The sequence below is a fragment of the Zalophus californianus genome, chromosome 14 (assembly GCF_009762305.2).
Source record: "Zalophus californianus isolate mZalCal1 chromosome 14, mZalCal1.pri.v2, whole genome shotgun sequence".
NCBI classification, from domain to species: Eukaryota; Metazoa; Chordata; class Mammalia; order Carnivora; family Otariidae; genus Zalophus; species Zalophus californianus.
The window spans coordinates 12291337-12312304 of NC_045608.1; the positions used below are offsets into that span (position 1 = coordinate 12291337).

A 20968-nucleotide genomic window follows, 5' to 3' on the forward strand; every position below is an offset into this window, starting at 1 on the left:
ATTCTGATGTGGGTGATTCACGGCACCCAGTGGGCGCTGAGAAGTGACTTGTCACAGAGTGAGTTTCTGTAGAGTTGGAAATGGACCTGGACTCCATGTTCAGAAAGCAAAAACAAAAACAAAAGCAAAAAAAAAAAACCAAAAACTCCCCATCATCTAATGAGACATGCAGTACTTCATATGCATCAGAGATTTCCATAAATAGTAATAAGATTAAGTGTTCAGGGGTGGTATTGAATTCATGGATAGGTAAGGCATAAATGGATGAATAAGGGAATGAATATATGTCCCTTATTCTAGTCCCTTATACCTCTTTTGATGAGACCCAAGAGCAACAAATTGGTTTTGGTTGGTTCCTCTGCTGGCAAAGTAAACTGAGGTCCAGAGAAGGTAATTGGATTTATTTCTTGGATCTCTTACTAATTAACTGTGTGTGTGCCCTTGATCAAGTCATGTGACCTCTCTGGGCCTCAAGTGTAATGTGAGGAAAATAAGTCACTTTGTCACATTGTCGAAAATATTAAATGAGGGAAAGTATGTACATCCTTGGCATGGTGCCCAGCATGTGGTAAGCCCTTTATAAATATTGACTACCACCAATAATAATATTGATAACCATGAGTGGTAGACCAATGCATGTTGAGAAGGAAGGTGAATCCCTTCTGCTGGATAACAGTGCAACACTTACCCGTTTGTAGGGTTTGACTTTCCTCATGTGTCTGGTTGAGGTTGTAGTGCAGAGGCCCAGACTCCCAGAGCTGGAATGGGCTCCGGAATTCACCTTATCCAACAGCCAGCCCTCAGTAGAGATGCCCCGTGCAAAAGCCCCAGTGGTCCCGTCTACTCTCAACTTACCACCCCCACTGACTCTGAACTCACCGCCTCATGAGCAAGCCCAATCCCTTTCGAGAAACATAGCAGTGATTTTGAGTACTGCTCCTCAGTGTTGACCAAGTATCACTGCTTCCAGACGATGCTCCTCAAGAAAAGAGATCCGTATTCAAATAAGCCTGTGCAATGTCCTAAGCTCTAACCACTTCCCTTCCTTAGAGATATCTGTAATGCCCATTGTCATGTCAAAGGCTCTGAGAAGTCTTGCAGCTGAAAAAAAATAAAAAGGTTCATCTGTGTGGACCCCAAGGCTCTCTCCGTACTCACTTGACCAAAAAACCCCTGTTGAGTTTTGTTTTTTTCCCCCATGAAATCATCTTGAGGACTTCTGCTGTTAGGACGTTTTCTCATCTAGTAGCTCATAAGTGATTGTTTTTTGCAATCATGTCAATAGAACATTATTCCAGAATCATTTGAGTCTCAATACTACTGCCATCCCTTCTGCACATAGATACATCCCACATCCAGTGCTGATCCCAGTTGGCATGTGCAGGTACAGCTGGACTGATGCTTTACGGCCGACATGTGTTCCCACTGGCCTGTCTGAACCCTACTGCTTGCTAAATATTTTGAATATCGTTTCCGCGAACCACTCCTTATTTCTCAAGCCTGTCCTCTCTCAAAACCCATCCGTCTCCTCCTCTTCTTGCTGTAGATCAGCGTCGTCATGCCTGAGCCCTTCTCTTGGGGACCCTCCATTCGGCTCAGACTCTGGATCTGCTTTCAACTTGTTTCTCATACTAACCAGTGACTTTCGTTTGTCTCCGCTGGTCCCAGAAAATGTGCCTGGGAGGAGAGGTTTGTGATAAGCCAGAGGTCCCGGCACAGTGCCGCTGTTCCCGTATTGCTATTTGACCTTGATTATCAAGCATGCATGAGCGCACACACATGCGCGCACACACCCTGCCCAGGACCGCCACCCCAAAGCGGATACCCGACCATCGCCCCTTCCCTTCTCCGCACGAGGCGAATCCACTTAGAGAATTTCCAGAGCCCTTTCTTGGGGAGGGGAGGAAGGTTAAAAGTGTACATGTAGCATTCTTTCTGGCTCTGCTCAGAAGCCGTCAGGGCAAAGGGAGTGGGGTTTCTGGTTTCAAAGGGAGCCCGGGTAAAGCTGTTCCTTTTAGTTGCAACCCCTCTTAGGAAAATGGAGAGCGTTTTGTTTTTTTTTTTTTTCTTCTGCAAGCAGAGCCATAAATCATGAGCGCTCCTCCGGTCCTGGGAGTGGGGGTGGGATTAGGGCTGTTTGGTTGGATTTGTTTGAGTGTGTGTCTTTTGGTCTTCATGGCCCTCCCCCTTCATAAACATCAGCTTGTAAGTTCCCGTCCTCCAGAGGACACACCGAAGGCATCACGTTAAATATTTAGAACAGGAAACCACCTCATGCGGCTGGATGGGAAAAGCAATCTCAGAAGAGGCACTCATGTGGGCCTCCCATCTCTCTTTAGACCCCGTAAATGAGAAAGCACCCTTTTGATACCTGCTGTGTCACCCCAAACTCTTCCTGAGAAAGAGAGGCTTGGCGGACCCACAGGCAAGGGCTTGGCTGGGAAGATGTTTCTCCTTCGAGCAAGGTTTTGTAGGCCAAGGATAATCGATAAAATACATTTTTAATAGCCTTTTTCTTGTGAGTAAGGTGGTTATGTGGCTCACTGAAGGGAGAAAAACATGGTAGGAGGAAGAAGTCTGCCAAAGCACCACCCACATCCATGTGCCTGTTTGTGTTGAAATGCAACACTGCTCATGGCACTCTACTGTGCAGAATCTTCTATGGCTCCCTACTGCTTAGGGAAGAAAGGTCAAGTTGCCACAAAGGGAATAGAAGACACTTCAGAACTTGGCTTGAGTTCTGATTTTCCTTTTTTTCCTCATCAAAACTCTCTTTTGCTGCCCTCTGTGGCTGGAACGATAGATGCTTCATCACCCCTTCATATTCCTCAAAGGGTCTGGCCTGACTTTATTAGTTTAGAATACTTTAATAGTAAATAGCAATAACGAGCAAAGAAATACCTCAACTTGTGTAACTGAGAAGTCAATATACATAAGGGCTTCAAGTAAGGCTTGATCCAGCAGCTCAAGCCCAGTTTCTCTCCACTCTGTGTATCAGACAGCACCCAACAACCCCATGGTAACTCTTAGATCTCCCTTTAACTGAAGTAGAGTAGTTCTAGCAGTTGTAGACCTCATATATTCACCCTGTACCACCCAAAAAGAGAGACTCCCTTCAGGTAGCTCCTGTACAAGTTTTGGGACTCATTCTTTCAATGGCCCAAATTAGATCTTGTATCCATCTGTGCACCAATAACTAGGACTTAGAGGATCACATCTATTTGCATTTATACATGTCATTATCTCAGCATGAACTACTTCTTGTAAAACTCCTATTCAACCCTCAAAATCTGGGTCAAATATCCCATAACTCTGTTAGGCTTCCCCTTCCACTCCAACCTCTCCCAAGTGAGTGGGTGGCTCTTTTTGTTATGTTCTGAACACACTCTGTTCATTTTTCTTTGTGCACATAGCACATTGCCTTATTGTTATATGTATATATATTTTTTAATTTGTGACGCCCCCTGTGAATTATTCTAGGATCCTGACCACACTGGATTTATATCAATAGCCTGTATGTTGACTCACATACTGTCAAACATGCTGAAAGTTCAGAAATACCTGTTGAATGAATGTGTGCTGTGTGCATAGACATCTGCTGTCATCACACCTTGGTTTTGAGTCATCAAACAAGATTGAGGTCCTTGAACTCTCAGAATTGGCTTCGGCTTAGAGCTTGAGTATATCTTAAGATATCGTACTTCCCTGTCAAGCACCACCTTATTTTTGCAACACACACACACACATAAACACACACACACACCTCTCAAGGATCATCTTAGGATATCCTTGGTTCTGAAAGCATAATCCCAGGCTTGTTCTAAACATGGATGGTGTATAGGTCAGACCCTCAGCAGGATGCAGGTGACCCCCCAAAATCGGGTAACGTAAGGCGGGTTTATCACAGTAGCATTTACAAAGGTGTGACTGCATATAAGGAAGCCAACAAGGGGTAAGGAAGCGCTCCAGGATCCGCAACAGTAGGAGGCTGTTATAATCTCAAGGGAATCTAGAGGAGAGAGAACTGAATGGAGAGACTAGCATCTTACAGAGCCAGGGGCTCCAGAAAAGGGAGACAGACAAGCCCCAGCATCGTGGCAGGGAGGAAACATGGAATAAATAGCCAATCTCATTCCTCTCCTGCCAGGGACTCCCATTGCCCAAACTCAAGCTGACACCAGGAAGGAAGGGACCTGCTGAGATAGTCCACATGGGTCAGCCTCCTGGGATAGACAGTGGAGTGCAGAAGGGTGGAGAGGCGCATGAAAGCCATCCACAGTGTGAGGTCCTGGAAAATGAAGCTGTGATTAGCAGGGGTCATAGGGGTTGCCTACATCCTGCTAAAGTGGCCTCGTTGCTTGGTTTTGGGATCAGGGAAGATGGCAGACTGTCTGCCTCAGTTTTAACTGGATATTTGGCAAGGGTTTTCGTAACGTGTTCTTTGGAAAAGATAGCTGAAGGTGGGCTATATGTCTAAACCAATCTGTGGGCTTCCTGGCAAATTGGATCATGACAACCCAGTGGTGATGGGTTGACGGATCAGAGACAGTCAGAAGGATGGTTGTGAATCCGGACCACGGGCTCCATCCACAGCCTTGCCTGCTGATGTTACCAATGGGTTGGTTGAAACAGAATACACCTGTTTATTATATTTCCCAGTGACCAAAAGTTGAGAGAACTATCCAGACATTTGGAAGACAGATCAGAATGGCAAGCGGAGGAAACAAGGAACCAAGTTAAGTGAAGTTGAGGAAGTCTTGACGCTGGAAATGCCCAATGAGAAATTCCAAGGCCAAAGATGGTTTTTAAGAGATGAGAACAAGTTGGCCAGGTGAAGAGGGTCATCCCAGTCAGAGGACCTAGCATGAGCAAAACAACATAGATGTGAAGCAACACACAAGTAGGGCTGGGAGGAATCAAGTATTTTTAGGCTGTTAATGGATGTGTCAAGAGGCAGGAAGTGAGGAGACGTAATGCAGAGAAGGTGGAAAGAACTCCGCCCGAGCAAGGCTCAGTGAAGAGCATCATGGTCACCCTGGAGGGGATTGGAATTCAGGCAAGGGTTTTTTAGCAGGTGAATAAATAGACCAGATCATTTATTTATTCCCTCATGGATGGATGAGAACATGTATGTATTTATTTTTGTTTTAATCAGTTGAGTGGCACAGTTTTCTATCCCGAAAACTTTATCACGAGAATTTTCAAACACACAGGAAAGTGGGAAGAGTTGTCAGCGAACATCTGCGTACCCATGGCCTGGATGCTACAGTTGACATTTTGCTACATTTGCTTTATCATACATCCCTTCCCTTCCTCCATATTTTCCATCATCCACCAACCCCCCTTGTTTCTTTGTTACACTTCCTTGTAAGTTGCAGGCATGGACACACTGTTCCCCTAAACCCATCCATTTCCATAACCTTAACTACAGCTCATGCTTTGTTACCACAGGTTTGATTTTAAGTCTGATATCACTGCCTCTCACAGCTAGTAAGTCAACCCAAATCAGGGAATCAGATTTCATAGCCAGTGACCATATCCACCATAACATGGCATCTGGTTGGAGCCACCCAAGAGATTTAAGCAGACGACTGAGCTAATGGGTGATGGATGGGTTTGGGGATGGAGACTTAATAAAGGAACAAGGCATCCACACAGGTACTTGGGCAGGGCCAAGATGGAGTGACCCCAGGACCAGTCCCCCAGGACCATGGGGAAGAGATGCTCAGACACAAGCAAGCGAGTTCTTCCATCAACCCACTGGGCCATGACAGTCAAGACACTGGACTCAGAGAAGTCTTTGAACACAGCTGAGCATTTGGATGGACCCTGTGCCTTCTAGTCTTCCTTAGGTCTTTGACTCAGCCTGGGGCACTTGCCTTGGGAGGGAATGAGCAAGGTTCTGAGTCATAGGTCAGCACAAACAAACTTCCTGAACATGTTGAAGAGAATGAGATAAACTCTGGGAATGTTCATCACAGAAATACTAGAAAACCACAGATGGAAGATGTGAGGACTTAGCGTTAGTGCTTGGGAATGGAGTCCTTACGCTTTCGTGTTTGGCTCCATGATCAAATACAACCCAGTGTCCCCGGTTTACTCATTTGTGTATATTTGGAAAACTCCGAAATTCTCATTTCCTTTTATGTTTCTCAAGGCACAAGGGGCTTTCCTTGGGACTTATGGGAGTGTAGGTAGGGCTCCTACCAAAGGTCTCTTAGCAATGAGTTCGGCCACTTAGTACATCATCTGCCATCAGTACATGATTAAGTGGCAACTTAGTAGGATTCCAGTCAATGAATAAAGATCAGCTAATTGGGAAAAAAAGAAAGCAATTAGTTAATTCTTGAATTAGCATTCCTTTTCCCTATCAACTATCAATGCTGACTTTCTGTGTGTGTGGCAGGGTATATTTTCTGATCTAGGATAAAGCTATCTTGTCCAGTGATAAATAAAGCTGTGTCTGATTTTCCATGGCCAGTTTTGCATCAGGTAGTGAGTGTAGTTAGACACAGACCCAGCAAAACGTTAAGACACTACCTTGCAATCAACATGTAAATTCTCACTTCAACATGGCGGGGAATTCGATAGAAGAATCTCAAGGAAAAATGTCATTAGTTTTCTTTCTGGCCTGGCCCTAATCGTAGAATGTAATTTGGCTAATGGAGTTTGTGTTTTTCATTAAATTATACGGACATTAAAAAGATCTCTAAAACAATATAAGTATTCTAGGGAGTTAATTACTCTTGGACTTACTCAACCATCCTCGCTCTGTTTAGCAAAATTCTCTCCGATATGAATGAGAAAAATGAGGGTGAACATTTTGTATCATTATATGAGCTGTGATTTGGGCCTTTGAAACGTTCTTCGAAGATGAGGTTTGGAAGGCTCTTAGGGAAATGTCGTACTTAACACTTTTATTTTAGAGATGTGTCTGAAACACAGACACATTGAAATAATTAGATTTTTATTTTTGCCTGGAAGGAGCTCATATGATCCAGGGAGAAGGAAAACATTGAAGAAGGAATCAGTGACCACGGATCATTTCTTTATTTTTTTACCCCAGAAGTGTATTTTTGAGATCCCAGTGAATGCCACGGGGCACCTCAGTCTGTTTCTCCTGGAAGTGAAGGAATGCACCTCTTTCATGCTGATGAAGCCAGGCCCCTCTGATATCAAAATATTCTGGGGTCCTGGACCAATTCAGCCTGTTCCCTAAGAAAAACTTCAGTTGAGCTGTTAGGTGTCCCTGAATTGAATGTGGTAATGGGTGATGGAGTATTTGCTGCCCCTGCCCCTTTTTAAGGCAGTGGGTTGGATCCACAATAGCTTTCTCCAACTCTGCCCTGCAGAGATCTAATTTGATGAGTCATTAATAGATGTTTAATAGATGTTCCAAAAACACAAGTGATCCACAGCCAGATCATTCAGGAATCCGTGCACACTGTGCCTTGGCCCCAGAGATTTCCTTATTAATGCCCCTCAGAAATCCTGCAACAAGATGACTGTTTTACTTGGTTAAATCAAGATTTCTCAAACACACTGAACACACACACACACATACACACACACACCCCTCACGTACACAAACCTTTTCTTTTTTTCCGGAGAAAGCAGTTAGGCAGGATGCTCCATGGAATACCCCAGTCACCATGAACTTATCAGGAAAAGAACAAATCACAGCCATTCGGGAATTTCCAAACACAGATTCCAAGTCACGTGAATTGATATTCTGGGCCTTAGCAAGAACATGGCTGTGCGACATCATGGGTGTTTCTTCCTGGTTATTGAGTGTTTGGCTCTTGTTAATTCTTTTGGATTCCTCCAGAGAGGACAGTAAAGTCGAGGACAAAAAAATTCAAGATGGGTGGGAGAGTGGGTGCCATAGTCTTGAGGGTAACAACAGCTAACATTTACTGAGCACACACTACATGCCGGGTCCCACCCGTGGGGGACCACTTGATTCTTTGAGCAATCTGATGAGTTGGGTGGGTATTGTTAGGATGTCTGTTTCAGAGATGGGGAAACTGAGTCATGGAGCGATTAAGCCACTTACCTGGTGTCCCCAGTTAGTGAGTGATGACTATGCTAGAGTTGAAACATCTGGTTCCAGACCATGTGCTTTTCCTTTCTTTTCTTTTTTTTTTTTTAAGATTTTGCTTATTTATTTATTTTGAGAGAGAGAGAGAGAGAGAGGGTGCACACATGTGTGAGTGGGGAGAAGGGCAGAGGAGGAGGGAGCGAGAGAATCTCAAGCTGACTCCGAGCTGATCAGGGAGCCCAACAACCTTGAGATCACGACCTGAGCCGAAACCAAGAGCCAGATGCTCAACCGACTGAGCCACCCAGGTGCCCCTACCATGTGCTTTTAATTCTTCTCTCTTCTGCCTCATTTTTTAAAAAAGATTTTATTTATTTATTTGAGAGAGAGAGACAGAGACAGTGACAGAGATAGCAGGAGTGGGGAGGAGGGGGAGAAGGTTCCTCGCTGAGCAGGGAGCCTGACATGGGGCTTGATCCCAGGATGCTGGGATCATGATTTGAGCTAAAGGCAGACACTGAATCAACTGAGCCACCCAGGCGCCCCTCTTCAGCCTTATTTTTAAAACAGCTATTAATCGTTCTGAGGGATTACTATGTGCCAAGCACTGCGCTAAGCACTTGACAAGCACGGTCTTATGCATGCCCCTGGTGTGACAATAATATGGTTATCTCTATTTTACAAATAACAGCACTAAGGTTCAGAGAGGCTTAGCCACTTATCAAAAGTTGCATAGCTAAGTGAGCGATGGAGCCAGAATTCAGACTCAAGTCTAGCCAACCCTGGAGTCCACATTCTTAATTGAACTGTGAAAATTAAATAAAATGGTGGATGTCTTGAGGAAGGCAGGATCTGAGTTATTATAAGAAAGACTTTTCCAATAGCCAAGATTGTCCCACAATGGGATGCCGGCAGGCCAGGGTCACACTTGTCCATGGCTTGGCAGTGTTCAAGCAGGGGAGGGGCGATCGCCTACCAGGCTTGTTGCATTGGGGTCCCTATTCCAGTAGGAATGATTGCTTGGATGCCTTCAACCTAAGATCCTGTAACTATGGGAGGATCCTTTGGTACGGTAATGATGACAGAACTTCTGGTCATCAGAAGTTGGGAGTATGGTTGGAAATAGTACATACCTTTGGGATTCATGGGCGCAATTTTGGCATTGCAAATGGTTGCCTTATTCATTTATTAACGAATGTTTATTGAGCACCTACTGAGCATCAAGCATTATGCTAGGCAGTGGTGAAAATCTTGTAGAGTTTACAACCTAGGGATGGAGTCTGAATTTTTTTTTAAGATTTTTATTTTCAAGTAATTTCTACACCCAACATGGTGCTTGAACTTACAACCCAGAGATCAAGAGTTGCATGCTCTACCGAACAAGCTAGCTAGGCGCCCCTGGAGTCTGAATTTTAAAATGAAACAAGTAAACAAAATAAATAAACCATTGACAAATGCTAGAAAAGCTACAAAGAAAGAAACTAGAATCCAGATGGAGAATAGCAGGGGAGAATAGCAGGACGTGGGTGACAACCTGTTCAGGATAGGGTGGTCAGGGAAGGACTCCATGCAAGTGACATTTAAAGCTGAAGCTTGAATTATGAGAAGGGGCCAGCCATGGGAGGATCTGGAGGAATAGCACCCCTGCAAGAGGGAAGAGCTTATGCAAAGACACATGCAGGAAAAGCTTGCTCAAGCAATTGACCAAAGGCCACTGAGGTTGGAGTCATGAGAGAGGGACATTCTTGAAGAAGTAGTTTGAACACAAGCCAAAATAGTTGATGCCAATTACAATAGAAAGATATTTAAGGGTTTTAGAGAAGGAGGTTCATTTAGGTTTTTAGAAGACACCTATGGCTAATGGGTCCAGAGTGGATTAGAAGGGGGCAAGAGAAGAACAAGCCGACCAGGAAAGAGGAAGTGGCACACCCAAAAGGGGCAGGGTGGTGGTGTCTTAGAGTAAAATAATGATGACAGAGAGGTAAAGACGGCAAAAATGTGAAACATATCTATATGTATTTTTGTGTTGGAGGTACAGCAAAGAGGACTTGTTGATGGATTGGAGGACACTGGGGTAGATTGTAGGGAAAGAAAAAAAAGCAGGAGATAAAGGGTAACCCCCAGATTTCTGGCTGAATGACAATAGTATTGTTCACTTGGATATGGGAAAACCCTCTGGTGAATATATTGGCCTATAATTGTCAATCCTTTTGACTTGATTGCCAAATTCTTGGCCCAGAGAATGTTGGGAAGAGCAACAGTTGTTTATTGGTAGTAGCTGAATCGGAAGGAACCCAGGCCAAGGATGGTACACCAAGCTCTTGTGAACAGCAAAGAGCTGACAACCATCAGGGGTCCACGGTCATCCCCACAGACGAGGCAACTTAACACACACACAGACTCCTAAATCATCAGGGCTCTGTCAATTACTGATGGTAAACCACACGCTGGATCTCGACCAATCCCAGGCTCCCACAAAAGCCAACAATTAAAAGGTGTATCCTCGGTGGATGACCAGCCACTCTGGAGACCCCACTGTCCCTGGGGCTTGTCTAACAGCTTTCAAGAGTATGCCCCGGCTGTATCTAGCTCCCGAAAACCTGGCCCAGGCCCTAGGAAGTGTTTCAATAATGGATGCTCACCAATAAACAGCCAGCGATTTGCTGGAAATTATGAGCAATAAATAATTGAGAGGGAGGGAGGCTGACCAGTGGTACCCTTGCCTCCTGCTGATTCTTCTTAATGCATTTTCTTGATGTAGTTTCCTGCAGTGTAGGGTGCAGTCAGATACACGGCCCTGGGAAGATGCTGACCAGCAAGCTGGGAGAGTTATAAATACATGGGCTCCTCTGCGTTTTACTGCATGGGAACATCAGGCAACCACCCAGCATGGACGCGACCTGGCTCTGCTCAATCCACCTGAACCCCACCTGCTATGGTGTGATGCACAACCGTGCCCAGTGGACAGCCCACCTCTGAGACCCCGAGAAAGGCTGCAGGTGGAAAACCTAAATGAGTTTAGGGAGAGATGAGAGGGATTGAGTCATGCATGAAAAGGAGGTGAGGAAAGTTTTGAGATGATCTCCATTGCCCAGATCGTAAAGAATTCAAGCTACATGTTGTCATCAGGTGTCAAATTCTGCCACCGCCCCCTCCCTCCTTGGCCACTATGGGTCAGGCATGCTAATGCGCCCCTGGTGCCCGCCACGTCTTATCAGGTGTGGGTCACCATCACCTCTCACCTGCGACATTGTGACACCCTCAAGTAACACCTCCTGTCCAGTCAAGTTTTAATACAATAGCCAGAGAAGTTCCATCATGGGTAAATCACAGTGTGTCTGTCTTCTGCACGGAGTCCTCCAATGGCTTCCGTCAGAGCCAAAGTCCTTCCTGATCTGGGCACCAATCAGTCCCCTGAAATCACCTCCCACTACTCTGTCCATCGCCGCCTCTGTTCCCAGCACACCAGGCTCCCTGCTGTTCGTGGCCAGCACCAGACACATTTCCACCTCTGAGCTACCTGCTGTTCTGTCTTCCTGGACGGCTCTTCCTCCAGACAGCAACATGGCTTTCGATGTCCCTTTCTTCAGCTCTTTGTTCAGATAGCACCTTCCGGGGGAGGCCTTTCTGGGCAACTCTATTTACACTGAGTTCTTCCCCCATCCCGTCCCAGCTCACCTACATGCCCTGAGGAGCTAGCACCTCTTCTGCCTTTATTTTTCCATCAGCACTTACCACCATCCCTGTTAGCATCCGCTGCTGTAACAAATTCCCGTTAAGTGTAGCAGTTCAAAAGATACAAATGTGTTGTCTTAACAATTCTGTAGTTCAGAAATGTGGCACGGGTCTTTAGTGGGGTAAAATCAAAGTGTGGCTCAGGCTGTGTGCCTTCTGACGGCTGCAAGCGAGAATCTGTCCCCTCCACCTTTTCCAGGAAGATTCTGGGGCCGCTTGTCTTCCATGTCTCGTGGCCCCTCCTCCATCTTCAAAGCCACAGTGTCACATCTCTCTGCCCACCCTTCTGTGGTCACATTTCCCGCTGAGCCCTTTTATCCCTGCCTCCACTTTCCACTTTTAAGGACCCCATTGAGTACATTGGGCCAGCCCACCCAGACCATCCAGAAGAATCTCCCTGTTCTAAGGTCAGCTGCTTAGCAAATGTGACTCCATCTGCAACCTTAATCCGCCTGTTGCCGCTGTAGCTTAGTGAATTCCTATTCCAGGCACTAGCACGTGGACATCTTTTGGGGTTATGATTGGGCCCATTACACCATCTGACCGTCAAATTTGATGATTTTGATCACTGTCTGTTTCTGACAAGTACGACATAAGCTTCAAGAGCGCAGGACATCTTTGTCTGATTGGTTCATTGCTTTATCCCCACCGAGCGCCTGCAACAGTGCTTGCCACATAGCAGTTCCTCAAAAGATATTTAATGTTGTGGGGTGGGGGCGCCTGGGTGGCTCAGTCAGTTAAGTGGTTCAGCATCTGACTTCGGCTCAGGTCATGATCTCACGGTTCTGGGATCCAGACGTGCATCAGACTCCCTGCTCTGTGGGGAGTCTGCTTGTCCTTCTGCCTCTCCCCCTGCTCGTTTTTTTTTTTTTTTCTCTCTCTCTCTCTCTCTCTCAAATCAAAAACTAAAAATAACTAAAACCTTTAAAAAAATAAAAATAAAAGTATTTAATTTTTGAATGAATGCATGAACACATGTGCTCCGAGACCATTCTCTGCCCGTCTCCACTCACCTTTGGATCCTGGGAGGGTGACAGGGGTGCGCTGCATGCATGAGGTCCCCTGTCTGGAATGTTCCCTTGCTTGTCCTGTAAGCTTTTGTTTTTTTTATTTTTTTATTTTTTAAGATTTTATTATTTGAGAGAGTGAGAATGAGAGAGAGAGAGAGCACATGAGAGGGGAAAGGTCAGAGGGAGAAGCAGACTCCCCGCTGAGCAGGGAGCCCGATGCGGGACTCGATCCCGGGACTCCAGGATCATGACCCGAGCCGAAGGCAGTCGCTTAACCAACTGAGCCACACAGGCGCCCTGTCCTGTAAGCTTTTAACCGAGGCGTCCTTAACATTGAACATTTTGGCGTCCCTCCTGTGAAGTGTTCTGATTCTCTCAGGAAGAGAGAGAAGTGCTCTGTCCCTTACCTTCTCCCAGGTCCTTCTCTATTCTTGGATTGTGAGTCTTCTCTGGAATACTGTAGAAAGCGTGCCATGATGTCTTTTAGTTTTCAGCCTTTGTATTTTGGATCCAGCATATAGGAAGTGTTCGATATTTCTTTTCATCAGGTTCATTTATTTACTTTAATGGGAAGGCCCAGATTTAGTGGAAAGGAACTCTAGATTTGAGCACTCAGTCGTGACTGGGGCCTGAGGCTCTGGAGACAGAGTGTATATTACACTTTGGAAAGTAATAATAACCAAATTGCTTTGAGTGCTTACCACTTGCCAGGAACTGTGTCGAGTATTTTATGTGCATTATCTTATTTGATTCTTACAACAAAGCCACTCTGATGCCAAGGTCCATGCTTTTAACCACCAGGGCTAAAATGCCTGGGACAGTTGGACCAGAAATAAGACGTGTACAACAGCCAGTGAGAGAGGGTGTGAGTTTTAGTGCATACACTTATATAGTCATTTTTAAAGAGAGGAGAGAGAGAGAGAGAGAGAGAGAGATTGAAAGAGAGAGAGAACAGGTGCAAATCCCAAAGAGAAACCGAGGGAAAAAAACAAGCAGAAGTGAGAGATCCAGAGGGCAAGAAGTAATGGGTAGTCCCAGCACGAGGTGACATCACCTATGTTCCTTTGGCGGCACCTCTGTTGAACACAATGGAACCTGGGCCTTGATTTCCTGGTCTAAACCTTATTGAGGCTAATAGAATTACATACGACTGATAACTCAGGATTATGAACTCGACTCAAAGTCAGAAAGTGACAAGGGGACTTCAGATGCGTGGGGGAGTTCAGTGGAGGAAATCTTTTGAGGACGGGGCTACTGGGAGTCCTGCGGTGTCCCAGGAACATTGGGCTCATGTCCGGGTGAGCCCGAGGGCTTTCCTCAAGGGCTGAGGGAGATGTCAGCAGTGGGAATCCTTGGCCTGCCACCCGCATTGAAGCGGGGTGGGCTGATTTTATATGTTCTGCGTTGAGCCTGCTCTGTAGGTTGAGGTGGGCCTTGGGGATCAGAGAGATATTTATGTAAGATATCTTCTGTGTGCTTCCCCTCCCCAGATCTACTGTTCACCCTTCTCCACTGAGCTTTTTGCCCTGAGAAATGTCCGTATTTACTTGTGGAAGCACCATCAGTGATCTCCTGCGTTTTCTGGTTTCTGTCTGGGTGTGGCCAATGGGAGCCCTGCCAGAACAAAGAGAGGTGGATGCGGGAAGGAGAGAAAGGTCTGTGTATTTTGCCTCCCTTCTTCCTTCTTGCCGGGTCATCTCAGACCTCTAGTTCCTCCCCCGCAGTGATCCTGCTGGGTGACCCTCTGGGCACAGCCCCTGGCTCCAGGTTGTGCACCTGCTCCCTTCTGTGACCCTTCAGGTCTGGGCATGGTAATGTCCCCTCCAGACAAGTCCCCTGCAGGGGTTCTGCCCCGCCCCTTGTCATCTTCCCTACCTCCTGCACACATCTTTGCAGATAGGCTCTTTATTAAAGTCTCCCCAAATGATCCTGACCAGCTGTGTCCTTTGTTGTTGTCAAGACCCTGACAGACATCGTGTGACTTACCCAAGATCACATGAGGGAACCAAGCTAGAACTCTAGTCTCTCCACCTTCTTAGATAAGTGGCCCTTCAGTCAAGTGGGTCCCAGTGGGCACTGCCTCTCCTACCTGGGGAAGTATTTTGGGGGTCTCTGGCATCAAGCAGGCCGGAGAGAAATGTGGGAGAATCCTATGGATCATGCCAGCTTGGCACAGTGTCTGCTTTGAGACATGCTGGAAAAGAAGAATGAGAAATTAAAGGGCCCAGGACCCTTCACCAGCCCTGGGACTTGGGAAGACCTCAACTCCCAGAGAGTCAATAGGCAAAATATAGCTAATGCTGATAGAGCAGATGCTGTGCCTTGGGCAGACATGAACCAGTTAGATCTGCACAACAATCCTACAAGGAACTTAATCTCTTAACAACATTGATTATAATGCACCCTGTGTCCAGAGACTTTTAAATGAACATAAATGTCAATAAAATGGGTATTATTTCCATTATTTGCTAATGATGAATCTCCTCTTCATTAATTTTATTAGTTATCTTCTGTATTATTACCATCATTAGTAGTATTTTTTTTTTTTAAGAGAGAAGGAGAGCTTGTGGGTAGGGGGAGGGCCAGAGGGAGAGAGAGAACTCTAAGCAGACTCCTCGCCCAGCTCAGATCCCCCTTGCAGGGCTCGATCTCACGACCCTGAGATCATGATGTGAGCTGAAATCGAATCTGACATTTAATGGACTGAGCTACCCAGGCACCCCCATCATTAGTAGTATTTTTATACCCAGACCATGCATCAGAGCTAGGGCATCACTGTCTCATGGGATGCTCTCAGAAGGCAGCCTGGTGAGGACAGGGGATTCTCCAGGATGTAAGCTCCATGCGGGTTAAAACCATATGTGACTTATTCTCTTTAAGTAGCATCATGTCTGAGTTTGGTCCCTGGTACACAGTGGACACTCAGTAATCAAGCCTTCATTGAATGGATGGAGGAAAAGATGAAGGAAGGAAGGAGGTAGGAAGGGAAGGAAGGGAGGGAGGAAGAGAGGGAGGAAGGGAGGGAGGGAGGGAGGAAGGGAGGAAGGGAGGAAGAGAGGGAGGAAGGGAGGGAGGGAGGGAGGGAGGAAGGACGGAAGGAAGGAGGAGGGAAGGAGAAATGAATTTGTGACATTATGGCCTTTGGGACACCAAGGCCAACTCCAACATTCTTAGCTTAGCTTTCTGAATTCAGGCTCCTCCTCTGCAAAAAGAACCGAGCAGAACCTGTCTCACAGGCTCGTTGAGTCACGTGTAGAGTGCCTGACCCTGTGCCTGGCACAGAGTAGGTGCTCAGTAAATGCCCATTCCCCATTCTGCTCTACTGCTGGTTAAGAAAGCCGCCGGGGCTGACCGAGCAGGAGGGAATCAGTTCTCTGCCTCCGGATGCTTCCCCCAGGTCACAGTCTGTGAGATCGGCATGAACGTGGCCCCAGGTGGCCGTGGTTGGGAAGCGGGGCACGGGGTGAAGTTGAAGGAGATTCACGACCTTGACTGTCCTCTGCAGCCTGATTTATGGGGCTGTGCCGTCTCTTGGATGAGATATAGACAGTGATGAACAAGAGACATGAAGAAAGCCTTAATCCCCAAATGGCGGAAAGAGATACTCTGGGGTCCACGATGTGTTTGATTTAATACATCAGGTGGGGCATGATTTTCCCCAAACAGAATCCCATCAGCTGTCAGGTCTCTATTGGCATGTCTGAAGTAGGAATGAAATATTTTTTCCACTTAGTTGACAAAATCTTTGCCTGATTTGCTAAAACAAAACAAAACAAAACAAAACAAAAACAAAAACAAAACAAAAAAACAAGAACCTGGCCGCAGAATATTACAGTCCTGTCACTGACCCAACCCCAGCCCAATGGGGGTAGGAGGCACTGTGAAAAGAAGGAAAGAAGCCGTCCTCAGGAAAAAAGATGTCTGAGCTCTTGGAGGCGGGCGAAGGGGCACGGGCAGACGCAAGTGGCCTGCAAGGGCCCCGGATGCTGGGAGGTCAGGCTGGGAGAAATGCTAGAGAATTTACTCTTTGCCTCTTTCCTGGTGCTGAGCCATCTGATGGATTCCTGGGAGCAACGACAAACAGCTCCGTGGCAGAGCGCACTCTGTTCTGGAGCTCCTCTGGCCGTGTACTCCCAGCCATGCCGGTTGTCAGAACGGGAAGCCTTTCAGGGAGGCTCATGGGATTCCCAGAAAGCCAGAGGGGTCTGGAATTCAAGGCTCGGTCTGATGGAGCCGTGGCTGGGGGAGAAATTCTGACTTCCTAAATCTCAGACCTGCCTCTGCTTGCCCGGCCTCTCAGACCAGCTTCTCGAAAAGCATTTGCCTCTGGAGAAGTGATTCCTTGCGGTCTTCCCCCGGGGTTTCCCAGGATGGGACTTTCCTTTAGAGGAGGCTAACTGGCAATTTGGAGTCTAGAGGCAGAACAAATGTTGACGTCTTCCCAACGTCTAGACTCAGGACATTGAGTCGTCCTGCGGCCCTACTGTTCTGAACTCTGCCACATGGTAGGTCCAGCTGGGTAGGTTTCCTACATGCCCCCACCTCTCCGAGCTTGGGTCATGGTGCTGCAGGATGTCTGATCATCTTCTGCTAGGTAGACCTGAGTTCATCCTAGGAGTCAGTGAAAACACCACCTCCGCCATGAAGCCTGATACGTCTTTGGTCTTTCCTCCCATCTTGCCATTTTTAGTTGTCCCCATTCCTACTAAACCAGGGATGTGATGGCCTGAATTGTGTCTCCCCAGAAATTCATAGGTTGAAATCCCAATGCCCCCATACTTCAGAAAGTGACGATATTTGGAGGTAGGTTCTTTCAAGAAGTACTGAGTTAGAATGCAGTCATTAGGGTGAGCCCTGATCCAGTAGGACAGTGTCTAAGAGGAGGAGGTGAGGACACAGGCGCCCACACGGGGGATGACCAAGGGAAGCCTCAGGGAGAAGACAGTCATCCACAAGCCATGGAGCGAGGCTTCAGAGGAAACCAGTCCTGCCCACACCTTGATCGCAGACTTCAGCCCCTCCAGAGCTGGGAGAGAAGTCATTTCTGTGGTGTAAGCCGCCCGGGCAATGGTACTTTGTCATGGCAGCTCGAGCAGACTCATTCAAGGGCCAGCGAACTCCTTTTTTGTAAAGGGCCAGAGAGTCAGTATTTTCAGCTTTGCCAGCCGTATGGTATCTGTCGCAAGGACTCAGGTCTGCTGTAGATTGTGAAAGCAGACATTTCGTTAGCAAGTGGGCATGGCAACAGTCCAGGGAGCCTTGACTTACAGAAAAGACAGCTGCTTGGACCTGGCCCTCTCCCCTGCCCCCGGGGGCAGCCGCTCACTGACCACTGTGTGAGCTAAAGTCCCATGCCATCAGAGCTTATGACCACTTTATTTTCATTGGATTCCTAAGGGTGGAGCTGAGGGCGGGGCACACAGTAGGTGTCCTGTGTTCAATGGATGTATATGTATTTTTTTATTAATTGTTTAAACTTTTCATATTGAAATAATTAGAGCAGTGGCAAAAATAGGACAAAGAGTTCCATGTAGCCTTTCGGTCATGGTGCTGCAGGATGTCTGATCATCTTCTGCTAGGTAGACCTCACCCGTGACCTTTTGACATGCATCAAATCAGTATACATCAATTTACAGAGAGATGTTAAAGCCAGGGATCTTGGCTCTGCCTCTTCCCAGCTGTGGGTCCCTGGGCATGTCGCTTAACTCCTCTGAGCCTTAATTTCGTATTCTGTAAAACTGTGCTAATAGTAGAACCTAGACACTGGGTGGCCAGAATTTAAATAGAAAATACATACAAAGAATTCAGCAAAGCGTTTGGGACTCAGTAAGTGCTCAATTAATGCTGATGAGGGTAAGTCTTCGGTGTCCTACTTTCATTGATTTCCTGATGTTTCCAGACCCAAACACCCTACTCTGAGGTGTAGACATCAGTCCTCCAGGTGACCCTTGGGAGATCAGCTCAAGACTTTTTCTAGGAAGACCCTTTGCTGTGGGAGCAGAAGAATCCCCTCTCTGTGGGAGCTCCAACTCCAGGGCTGTCTGATGGGGGGACGGGGGGGGGAACGGGAAGGCTCCAAGGAGTGTGAAGTAGGGCCAGATGAGGAACGGAACCCACACACCTTCCACTGCATTTCTGGACAAACCTATTAAATATGACCTAAGACTTTATGAATGCTTGGAAGACCGAGAGAAGGTCCAACCCGTGACACTCCTTGCTCAAATGCAATCAAGTATTTACCGAGTCTCACTCCTAGATCCGGCCACCCTCAGAAAGGCCTTGAGGAGCCCGGTGATGTTTATCACTTCAGAAGAGCAAAAGTCCCAAACCAGGAGCTGGAAAGAGATGAGAAATGTGGCCAACCCCACAGAGAAGCGTGAGAAAGGGTAGCTAATAGGCCCCAGGCCTGGCTTAGGTCTGCTTAACTGTAGTTTGAAGCAGCGTTTTCCAAAAGGCAAGGATAATGATGCTGATGGACATTATAATAACAATAGCAACAACAGCTAACATTTAAATAGCACTTCCTGTATGTCCCTGCTTGTTCTGAGACCTTCACATTTATGTTAATTAATTTATGCAAATGAACTGTCAGTGCTTGCTAAGGTAGGTACAATTATTCATTTATTATTGCTATTTTTTTATTTTACAAATGAACACACCAAGGCAAAGAGAGGTTAAGGAACTCACCCAAGGTCACACAGCCAATAAGAGGCAGGGCTGGGATTCGAACCCAAGCCCCATAGCTCTAAGTCTGAGCTTAACCACCAAAAGCATCTAGCAGCTCCTCCTCAGAGAACAGCTCTCCTAGCGGATAAGCAAGCAGTTTCCACAGTGGACTCTCCAGCACAGGGGTCAGCAAACTGACTTTGTAAGCAAGAGGTCCAACTGAGCATATTAATGTGTAAATACACAGAAAAAAAAGCCAAAACACACATTTTCCACAACGGGAAACATTCCACTATGATTTTATTGACAAATTTCAATTAATCCTACTAACTGAGTGGTGTTTGTTTGCTCGTGGTGGTGGTCCTATGGTAATACAGGCCTGCTAAGGAGAAGAGAGGAATTCTTTCTGAGTTGGTTAACAATTGGTATAAATGGGGTACAGTGTGAGCGGTTCCTAACATCACGGTAGAAACCCGGCCTCATTCTACAAAGCCTTTCCTTGCTCTCCTGAAACACTGCCTGTCCCTCTGGGGAACTTGCAAGAACACCGGCAGTGTCTCTCTTTGGCACTTGAACGCCTCCCTCATGGGGTGGGAGCACGCTCATATGGGGAAGCAGTTAGGAGCAGACATGGGGGGGAGGGGGTCTTCCTGAGTCTGAATCCCAGGTAAACTCATCATTCGTTGTGTGATCTACTACTCACTTCACCAATTTAGAACAGAAGCTGTTAACCAGCCCGGATTCTGTCCCACGGGGGACACTCGGCTGGAGGTATTTTTGGTTGTCACAACTTGGGGGCAGGGTACATCTGCTGGGTAGGGATCAGCGGTGCTGCTCAACATCCCATAGCACACAGGACGGCCCCACGCCCGAGAATTGTCCAGCCCCAAACGTCAACAGTACCGAGTTTGAGAAACTCCGTTCTAGAAGCTTCCATTTCTTCATCTACCGAACTGAGTTTTAGAGCCTACGCCAGGGTAAGATGAAACAAGCTATGAAAATGTGAAGGGACAGAGCAGGGCATGCCATATTGTGAAGCACTCACATGCCATATGTGAAGATAAATGTTCTTTTTCTTCCCATTTTTATTCAGCGATGTAGGAACAGAAACCCCCTCTTCAGGGCCGGATTTGGCAGCCCCCACTGGAGTCTGAGGTGGGAACAGAGGCTCTCAGAGGAAAGACCGTTTTGTTATTGTCTCTCTTCCAGCTCATCCGCCAGCCACCCCTGCCCTCCCCTCTCAGCCAAGCTCAGAGACTGGATGCAAAAGCCATTATTAAAAAATGAACATGAGTTGTTTTTTCCCCTTTTTGATCAAATAATCCAGTTTGCTGCCTCAGACAAATCATTATTCATATGGAACCTGCTTGTGCCATCCCAGGGGAGGAAGGCCAAATTGATTTAACATCTAATCCAGTTTGTACCTTCTGCTAACCCCAGTGGTGCGCTAACTTCACCCTTGCAGGATGGGGAGGAAGGGGTGGGCGGGAGCAGCAGGGCAGAGGGACACAGGAGG

The 20968-nt window shown here is 46.8% G+C and overlaps 1 long non-coding RNA gene across 1 annotated transcript in view; it reads left to right on the forward strand.

The window, feature by feature from the left end:
* The window catches only part of LOC113912270, a 236479-nt gene extending 215819 nt beyond the window's left edge, over nucleotides 1-20660 (forward strand). The window contains exon 6 of the long non-coding RNA XR_003516774.1: nucleotides 20546-20660. This is a non-coding gene — a long non-coding RNA (uncharacterized LOC113912270). The remainder of the gene's footprint in view (nucleotides 1-20545) is intronic.
* The last annotated feature ends 308 nt before the right edge of the window (nucleotides 20661-20968 follow it).